Here is a 10801-nt window from a genome sequence, read left to right on the forward strand (position 1 = left end):
GATGATGTGATGCATGCCACCTACAAATGGAAGTAAAAAATATAATCAGTGAAGGAATGGTCACAAATGCAAATAGAAATTAAACAGAGTTGAGCCAGACTGCAAAACACGATGCTGGTAGCTGGGCCCATTGATAAAAAAGACACACAATATTTATTTGCTTGTCTCTTTATCTCCTTAAATAAGAACTGATCACCCTCTTGTTAACGTTGTTTTCAAAAGCTGCAGCAAGTTCAGAGTCCTCAAAACACACAATGGCGACGTGTGATTGGGGAGCAGAGGAGAACGCACCTTGAGGGTGATATTAGTGAAATCAAGGAGAGCGTGTTCATGGATCTGCAGATGTTTTTTGATTTGCTAAATGAGGTATCATTTTCTACCAATATAAAGATATCAAAGATTAATAAACTGTAATTGCAGAAATAAATGAGAAATAAACAATTGGTGAATTTCCTTGGCTAATGTAATACAGGGAAGTCTGACACATGAATATTTGATTTCATATTTCATTGTATCCTAATATAGTTGAAAAAAAAACCATATCAAATATCATGCTTCTATATCATACTCATATCAAATATCCGCAAAATAACAAATGAAAAAACTTCCCTGTATTACATCATCTCCCCCAAACCCATAAGTAGCCTACCAAAAAACACATGATTCTATTGTGACTTTGCGAGATAGTCACAGGCTCACATATACAAATGCAACTGCGCATGACCTTGAATATATAAAACATTGATCACGAATTTCGATACCGGAGTATGATATAAAGCTACACGCTTCCTGATATACAAATGAAATCCTCTCCCTGCACATACTATGAGTGACTTGCAACAGACTAACAATTTTCTTCCTGACTAACATACACCGCTAGACTTCAATTTTACGACTAAAACATAAGGTGGAAAGACCGCCCTATGAATACAGAACTTTCCAGGAATAGGTTCAGCATATAGAATGCTCTACATCGTTTGAAAGAGAAACCAGAACAATTTAAGTATATGATAAAACTTAGAAGCATATACTGACAATGCCCGCATTTCAGCAGGCAGTGTGACAATATATAGCTCTAGATAAAGCTACAAACCAGCCTATCTTGATGCTAAGTGTATGCATAATTGGATGGACGACTTGTTCGGTCGACAGTTTTGTTCGGTCGACATGTTCGGGAAAGACTGGAGATGAGTCGTGACCTGGGGCTGAAGATAAAAAAAAAAACTATGAGCTCACAGTTGCCTTCTCCTCTTCAACGTAGGCTCTTCTTCACCAAAACAGAGACGTCCGTCCACCGAGCCCTATGGTTGCACTATCGCGCGTTGTCCCACAACCATCAGTCCTCACCACATATATCTGCAAACAATGTAGTAAGCATACAAAATGTTTGAAGCTATCCAAATATTTAATCTGTAGCAAACAAGCAAACACCCTCAAGAAGCGTTTAGGGCAGGAAAATAACAGCGCCCCTATTATATATATATATATTTTCTCACAAAGCCACTTACAACAACAACGATCATAAGATAACCGCATGGACCCCTAAAATAATTTGCACAAGTTACTAAAATGCACCAATTGAATTTAAATAATATATTCTGTGTCTAAGAAGTAAGAACTGCATAATAATTATTTCAATGCAACCCAATCAAGTAATAAACATGGATCTTTAGAAGGGGAGAATGTCACTCCCCAGGATACACTTGAAAAATAAGAATATGAGAACAAGGAAGCTGCAAGTAATTGGTCAAATGGTAGGAGCCCGAGACAAGTATAATAAATTCAGTTTATGTCTAATCCAATAATCTGTGTGTCATGCAAGGCTAAGCTGTACTTTTCTGAACGTATGAACAAAAAGAGAAAATCTTCAGTACACACGCTGATGAAATTTGTGAAATAAAAAAAAAATTCAGTGGTAAATGATAATGATAATCCAAATACTAAGCTGAACAAGATCCATTTGAATTGCAATGCAAACAACTTCCTCTTGAGGTCCTGAAACAGAGCATTCACAGTATTGGATATGACAGAAAGAAAGATAGTAAAATTAAAGAATAGAAATGCATCATATACTCTAACATTCAGATCCCACTTCAACAAATAATAGAGAGCATAGTCCATCAAGGAACTTATATTCTATCCTTCTATAAGCAATAACTCTTCTCTAAATGATAATTATAAAGAACTCTCTTGAGTAAAAGGAAGTACACATAGGAAAACAAAAGCAAGTAACTGGAATGGCTACAGGCCGCGTCCGCGTCTACCAGTAACATTCACCCAATATTGCAACACCCCGAAGCGCGTGGAAATGAATCTAAAAAAAGGCCGGAAGAGGAAATATATGAAATGATATATGTTATGAGACTTAACTTACCAAGTGTGCGTGTGTGTGCATAATTCCCTATCTGAGTATCTGCAAACCTGCTGCGATAAAGATAACCTTCAGAATATTAGCAAGTAATAAATAATGTGTGCCTTTCTGCACACAGAGAAAATTGTGTCGCCAAGCAAATTAGTGAACCCAAGCAAAAACATGCCTTTGTCTAGCATCAGCTTGACAAGTGAGAGAGCTCTTGATTGTTACATGCCCTCACCTTTCATGGAGATCCACTCGACGAATCCACATTTCTACGCAACTGTGGGTGCATCAGGGTACTGAACAAAAAAAACACAGGATTAGAGCCTTGCTCTTCGCATGGACACACATCCGAGAGACATGTACAGAGGACACATAGTTTTTGCAGCAACTGCACAGAGTGGATGGGATTAAATAGCAAGGTTATATAACAGCAGAAATAGAGAGAAACAATCCTACAACAACCACAAGACATAAAATGATCAGCTGGTCAAGGTAGTACTCATTGAACATTCCATCAATGTGTATACTTTAGCAAAGTAACCAATCGAAATATGATTCGCAACATAATTTTTTTTTCAAAAGTTAGGCATCAGAAAAATCAAAGAGAAATAAATGAGATGCTCCAAAACGGACCTCCTTCAGCACCATGGACTACAGAAACAATGGATAATCTGAAACAACGGTTTTCCGCGTGCCACCTGCATCATCGGATGATAGCTCCATGAGCTAAACATTCTGCCGATTGGTCACTCGCTCCCAGTAACATAAATATTGATATCATCTGTTCCAAGAATTAGTTTCTCAATTAGTAGAGCCATATAATCCAAGGAAATCGTAGTTCATTTAAAATGTTTAAGATCCAAATAAAATTGTAGAGCCTTATGTTCCAGAAACCAATGCTTTTCTTAGAAATTCAAATACCATCTTTTAGGAAAAAAAGTTTAAGCGCTGAATTTTGGATTCAAGCAAACAATATTCAATAAAACTAACCTTATAACGCCTAATGTAGGGCCTATTGTTGTTAGCAGAACCAAGTGATAATAACACATCGGCAAAAAAAAGTATCAGTTGCCTCACATAACTTATATGCTGGAGAATCAATTTTATATCCTAACCAGCAGATACCCCACATAATTAATACAGTATGGCATTAGTTTCATTTCCTAACCTACAGATGCCTCACGTAGTTAATATATGTCGTCACCCCTGCACCCAGCATAACTAATGTGTCATAGAACATAGGTGGAGAACACTCACCGTCTAATATCGCCAAATGGAGGAACTTGTGTGGGCACTGGAATTCCCCTACATCGCCATTGAAGATCTCTGCTCTGGGAGCAGCCTCAACAACAACGTTTCTCTAGCCTTTTACCTCGCAAGCCACGGTCTTACTCCCCTTCCCAAGCCACTGCAGGAAGAAGGGTATATTCATTGAGCACATTAGGAGAGAGTGAGATGAAAATTATATAATGCATAGGACAGCCCCTGAAGAACATTGTTTTGAGCATATACTCATGTATCAGTTATCTTATATAATCAATCTTCCATTATATGAATGAATAAAAGAGACAAAAGATCAAATGTAAAGAAAATTCGTGCAAATGTTTGTACCTCAAAACATAATAGTGTCCTTAGTTTTTTTGTGCTCTATAATTCTTCCATACGCAATCTGCACCTCATATTCATGGCCTATTACCTAATTATAGCTAATTAAAAAGAAAGTAAAGAATGGCAATAAAAATTTCATGATGCAGACATGAAATCCCAGATTAACTTGCTGAAAAGTGAAACCTGACCTAAACATATATCCAAATTAGTAGATGAATCAAAAAGAATAAATAAACTGATGAACATTAAATGAAAAGGGGAAGGATGGGGATGAAAACATAGCCTTCCTGCACCCAAGCTGACCAAACTAACCAGCTAACGAACAACTATTTTCTCGTAGGCTAATTTTCCTACTTCCTTAGTCTTCCTTATGCAGCATCATTTACGTATCAGCAATAGCTATGCGTATGTGTAAGCACAACATGATTACTCAGAACAGATTCATGAAAATGGTAAGGATCTATTTATTTATTTTTGCAAATAGATGCTATAAGCTGCAGGAGTAAACCGCTCTCATCATACATACATGTATTCTACAAAACAGTAAATCCAACTTAAAGGCCCTGTCAGCCTGGTCACACATCACCATAAACGGACACAACACAAAGAATTTCATCCCTAGCAAATAGTGCAGATCATAATCTTTTTTGTCAACAGCTCCATTTCCCCGTAGTACTGAGGTGTACAAAAAAAGAAAAAGTTGAATAACTTGAACAATTTGAAAGCAATAACCGAGAAGGACCTAGCAATCCGAAGCTCACCTCAATCAACATTGAATCCAGTGGTGTTCATCTCAGCCCACACAACGTCTGACCAGCCAGCCACCGCGCACCAAGAAGAGGGGCAAGCGATATAGGCGGCCCCGTGCAAGCTGGGATGGACGCGGGCTACCAGCTGCTCCTCCTGGCGAGGGCACGGCACGCAGTGGTGGCGCAAGCTGCAGGATGTACTACTCTTCCATCAAGACAACCACATGAGGCAAGGGCGGAGCAAGCCTGAAAAAAAGGAGATACATCAATAATTTATCATTTCCTTCCTAAGTCGATGTCACCTTCCATCACCTGCAACAATTCTGGCAATATGCAAAATTGCTTGTCTGTAGCCATTTCATTTCATCGAACTTGTTTTATGCGCAAGATCAAATGAAAATGAAGGGGAACTGGATTGAACCAGTTGTGCATCCATTACGTGGATTGGGACACATGGGCTACCTTTGTATCCACTATCTGTTCCCACACGTATTAGGTGTTCTTTATGGGCTTGCTCTTGATCAGCACAACACGCACCAGAGAAGCTGCTGCCGCTACAGCATAATTAATCATCATTGAAGGAAACCAGGACAAGTTGCACATAAAACGGCAGCATGTTGTAGCTTAGAATAGATACAGAATATTACATTGCAAGAAAATTTAGAAATTTGTAGCTGTAAATAAGACAGATAGAAATTATCAACTCTCTGACAAGTTCATCACTAATCAGGTTTGATTAATTAGGCATGTAGCTGACATCTCATTGGAAATCTGTACGAAAAACTAAAAAAAATGTGGTGTATGCATATATACATAGGATCTGCACTAGCATACATGATTTGGGGGATTAGAAATACAGAGAGGGGATTAGGAGAGAAGATCTTGAGCACCTGTGTTCCATATGAGATTGGACGTGGCAGTCCTTTGCCGCTGCAGGCCCAACTGCGCCCCGTCGTCGGGTCTGCGAGGCGGCCATCTCTGCCACCAGGTGGCCATCTTCAACTACCTCTGGCTCGTCCATCCATGGCGCCACTTCCGCCCTCCGCCTCACTGCACGACTCGCTCACCGCACTCATTCTGCACGGTATCCCGTCGCAGCCTCGCGCCAGCGCTCAACGGTAGGAGGTGTGAGCAGCGAGCAGGAGGGAGACGTGTAGCAGCGAGAAGAGGAGGCGGAGCGCCCCGGTGGAGGAGAAGAGGAGGTGGACCACAGGAAGGGGATTGGGGGAAACGTGAGAGGGCGGGGATAGGGAGAGAGAGGGACGCGGGATTGGGGCCGGCTGCCATTGGAAGAAGATTGGGGGAGGATGAACGGGAGGATTGGAGGAGGAGGCGCTGCAGGGGATTGTGGAGGAGGAGGGGGCGACGGGATTGGGAGCTGGCGGCGGCGGCGGCGGCGATGGGAGGGGCGCGAGGGGGAGAGGCGGACGTGCGAGGCGGGTGAGAGCGGAGCGAATGGAACGGGCCGCGCGGGCTCGTCCCCTGACCCGTGGATAAAACGCGGGTTCGTGGGAGGGCCTCGCGCCCTGGACGAAATCGACGGCGGAGATCGCGCCACGTCAGCTCGATCTGACGGCCGAAAATCCAAAGCGCTGTGAGACCCCCTATGGGGGGCATCATATACACCTTTAGATCCGAAAACCCTAGAACGATCAGTCATATTCCACGAAAAGTTACGTAGCCACCGCCATCGCGAAGCCAAGTTCGGGGGACAGAAGTCTCTGTTCCGGAACGCCGCCGGGACGGGGAAGTGCCCCCGGAATCCATCTCCATCGACTCCATCGCCATCTTCATCCCCGTTGCTATCTCCCATGATGAGGAGGGAGTAGTTCTCCCCCGAGGCTGAGGGCTCTACCGGTATCTATGTGGTTCATCTCTCTCTCCCATGGTGTGATTTTTATGTGATCATGAGCTTTGTAATCTAGTTGAATATGTAGATGTTACTCTTGTCTATTATGCACTCTGGAGGTTACTTTAATATGAACTCCGGAGTTACTCTCCACGGTGTGATGGTGATAGTGTGCGCATCGTGTGTGATTCATTTATGACGTTGTGGAGCTTCTTTACTCCGGCTTGAGGTGTGCTTTTGCATCCCTACACAATGAATGGTGTTTGTTATCCAACAAGAGAGTGTTTGAGAGTAGCATTTATTTATTCAATTATGTGATCACTGTTGAGAGTGTCCACTAGTGAAAGTATGATCCCTAGGCCTTGTTTCTAAGCATTGAAACACCGTTTCCAACAAGTTCTGCTACATGTTCGCTTGCTGCCATTTTTATTTCAGATTGCAATTACTACTTATAATCATCCATATTAGTTGTATTTCACTATCTCTTCGCCGAACTAGTGCACATATACATCTGACAAGTGTATTAGGAGTGTTGGGGACACAAGAGACTTGTTGTATCTTAATTGCAGGGTTGCTTGAGAGGGATATCTTTGACCTCTACCTCCCGGAGTTCGATAAACCTTGGATGATTCATTTAAGGGAAACTTGCTGCTGTTCTACAAACCTCTGCTCTTGGAGGCCCAACACTGTCTACAGGAATAAAAGCGTGCGTAGACATCACGGAACGGACAAGACTTCTCCAAGGCGTCGGTCGGGTGCATACGGCGGGTTCTGGCAATGTGCGATCGAGAAAACGGACGCTGCCAGCAAACCTTAAAAAGGGTCAGACGCCGCCTCGTCTTAAATGCTCTGCCACTGCGACCCGCCCACCAGCGCACGCGCGCAGAAGGCGAGGCGCGACATTAATGCGGTACTGAAAAGCTACAACGCGCCATCCGTAAATTATGCCGCACTGAAGATGAAACATTTGTGCCGCTATCAGGCGGGCCTATATGAGAAGCGTGCGGACGACAGCGCTATCCGCGCTAACGCAAACGTGCCGCATATGCGTGTCGACAGACGGATCAGATACTGTGCGCTGCGTGGGTGGCGCCGTTGGAAATGCCCTCACAGACAACATAACCGTGTAAAACTGTTCCAATTTTCTTAAAGATTTACCTTTTCTTTGCGGGTCCTTTTAAGATTTACCTTGAGTGCAATGATTTAACATATGAAATATCTCGCCGCTGATCGCTCGCCTGAGTCGCCTGACCGGTGATTAGTTTGGAAGAACGCAATGGAAGCGGCGCTCGATCTCTACTGCACCTGACATTGTGGTTTTATTTTATCATGAGATGGAACCGGGGAGGTGCCTTCCTGTGAATCTAAAAATCTCTACTGCACCTACCAGCTTTCGTGTGACCAAAGCATGTAGGACAGGCAACACCAGCACAAGGACAAGCACACGAGCCGAGATGGAGGATTTGATTAATTAAGAGCATGTCTAAATGGTTCCGTATTTTTTCGTCCTTAAAACACGAGTAGAGGGCCTTGTATCCTTTTTACACGGGTCGAAAACTCGGACGAGCTAGCAGAACCCATATCTCCGTTCTGTTTTACGGGGATACGAGTTCTGCTAGCTCGTCCGAGTTTTCTGTTTTACGGGGTGGGGATACGGGTTCTGCTAGCTCGTCCGAGTTTTCGGCCCCTCAAAACAGGGTTTTAGACAGTAATTTGCACAACAATTTCAGATCAAACATAGCACATCCAAAATATGTGATGCATAATTTATAGTTTTAACATCACAACGCGATCATAGGAAATGTTCAAGCCACGGAAGTTCCCAAATGTGATCAACCATCAACGAGTCCATCGCCACCGGCGCCACCACTCGCCGGAGACTCGCCTTGAGCACGAGCTTGACGCGCAGACTTCTTCCTCGCAATGATGTCCGCCTTGGTCTCGTTCCACCACGCCAGCTGATCCTCGTCCATGCCGTCGGTGCGCATCATCATGATATCCCTCTCCTCGGCCAAGAGCTCCTTTATGGCCTTGGCTTCTTTGAGTGCGATCATCTTCATGTCAAGCTCGGCCTTCAACTTGGCATCTTCCCGCCTTGCTTGCACCTTGGCAAGCTTCACCTCCTTCTTCTTCTCGGTGATGAGGAGCTTGGTCTCCAACGTCTTCATCGTCAATGCCTCCTTGGACTTCATGAGTTGATCCAACTTCTCCCGGAAGCTAGCTGCTTCGCCTTCTACCTTGACCCTCTTCTTGGCCTTCTTGTTGCCCTCGGGCTTGCCGGCGTTTCTCCCACTCATGTCCTCCGCTTCATCATCCATGGTGAGCAGTGCCTCCTTCTTGCACTTTGGCTCGTTGTCCCTGAACTTCCACTTAGGAAGATGTTGAAGGATGGAAAAGAAATGATGAAATTGAAATTCCTTGTTCTTGGAGCCGACCATGTCCTTGTACCGTGCTTGAGCATACTTGGGCTGCACAACAATAGTATGTGATGTTTCCACATCATAAACACATAATATGGATAGCATGTGCATGGAAAAAAATAGCACGCTATTTCGGCGCTAATAGCACGCTATAGCGTTTTTAGACATTCCACGCTACATCATTTCGGCGCTATAGCGTGCTATAGCGCGCTATTAGCACGCTATAGCACGTTAATAGCATATTTTTCGGTTGACGCTATTTTATTATAGCGCGCTATTTTTTTCCTTGAGCATGTGATGTTTCCACATCATCAACACAAGGAAAACTTACATAGTCCTCCGGCACGCATCCACTAGGGGGGTTGTCGGCCACTTGATCCATGGCAACACTCCAACGAGAACAAGCCGGTATGATGATGTTCCATCGGCCTTCAAGGGAGCGGTTGGATCTGTCCGCCATGCTCTTCGTGCGAGGCTTCAGCTGGTGGTACAGATCCTCAATGCGCTGCCAATAGCGCTTGCCGCCTTGGTCCACTCTGGTGCACGCATCCATCCCCACCTTGCTCCAAGCAAGGACCAAGATGGCGTCTTCGATCTCGCTGTAGTTCGCCGTGCGTGACTTCGGCGTCGACGAAGAACCGGCGGCAGCCGGATCAACCTCAACCACCTCCTCCTCGTCACCCTCGTCCTCCTCCTCGTCATCAATCTCTTCGACGTTGCACTCCCCATCGAATGCATCGATACCGGTGTCCAAATTCACCGCGGAATTGTTGAGCATGTCAATGTAGGATGTTGTGGACTCAAGATCGAACACCTTGTCTACGTCCATGGTGGGTGGCGGCGGCGCGGGCGGCGCATCGGACGGAACGGAGGGAGGAGAGGGCGTGGCCTTGGAGGGCGGTGGAGGCGCGAGGCCGATGCGGCTGATTGCCTTTGTCCGCACCTTGGCCGGCGCGGCGCCCCTCGGCCCGGCCGCCTTGGTCTTCATCCTGCCCGCCTTCTTGGCAGCCGGTGGGGCTTCGGCCGGCGAAGCTGCGGCCGCCGCAGGAGCTTCGATGAATTGCTTCGGAATCCTCTTCCTCTTCGACGGGATGGTGGCGGAGATCATGGCCGACACGACGCCGGCGTTCGGCGGACCTCCGACGGGGACATCGACCACCGCGGCCGAAGGAGATGCATCGCCGGCGGTAGGCGGCTCTTCCCGGCGGCGGTTGGCTTCAGCGAAACCCTTCGCGCGCAGTGGAGTGGGCGATACCGGTTTGGCCCTCTATCCCCGCTTCCATCCCGCACAAGTAGGGGGCGACGACCCGCCCCGTAAGCGAAAACAGGAAAAATCGATGCGTTGGCCGTTTTTACAGGGTGTGCTAGACGGCCGGGTAGAGCTATACCCCGTATATCGACGGTTATTATATGGATTTGCCTCTTTTAAGGGGTCTGTTAGACATGCTCTAAGCTAGGTGCTGCTAATGTGCATACATACATGCTCATTAAGAAGCTGTCCCTCGATCAGTACCCGCTCATTACTTATTATTTGATAATATCACATTCGAAAATCATATTACTACCTAATTATTTGTAACAAGCTATGATAAGAAGATGATAGTGTAGTAATACGGTACTACGATATGATTATTGTGAACCCATTTAGACAACAAGCATGCATGTCGAACAGCACCAAAATACCAAATTAAGTAGGCAAGAAGTGTTACATCTTCTTCTCTAGATATATATACTCAGATTTCTCTGCACCCACTAGTAGATAACAGGCCTTTTGTTCCGGGTGGTAAGGCCCTTTTGTCGCGGGCGACCAGCCGCG

General features: G+C 45.2%; 1 long non-coding RNA gene across 3 annotated transcripts; it reads right to left on the minus strand.

Moving 5' to 3' along the window:
* Positions 1–631: 631 nt before the first annotated feature.
* Positions 632–6099, minus strand: LOC124683875. 3 transcript variants are annotated; one of them, XR_006996846.1, is made up of 7 exons: positions 5607–6099; positions 4729–4962; positions 3617–3767; positions 2993–3140; positions 2595–2655; positions 2375–2424; positions 632–1356 (listed from the first exon to the last, which is right to left on the minus strand). It is a non-coding gene; the product is annotated as an uncharacterized LOC124683875 (long non-coding RNA). The 3 variants fall into 3 exon arrangements; XR_006996845.1 differs by lacking the exon at positions 632–1356 and adding an exon at positions 1364–1995; XR_006996844.1 differs by lacking the exon at positions 632–1356 and having other exon boundaries at positions 1364–2424.
* Positions 6100–10801: the final 4702 nt, after the last annotated feature.

This window comes from Lolium rigidum, chromosome 1 (assembly GCF_022539505.1).
Source record: "Lolium rigidum isolate FL_2022 chromosome 1, APGP_CSIRO_Lrig_0.1, whole genome shotgun sequence".
NCBI classification, from domain to species: Eukaryota; Viridiplantae; Streptophyta; class Magnoliopsida; order Poales; family Poaceae; genus Lolium; species Lolium rigidum.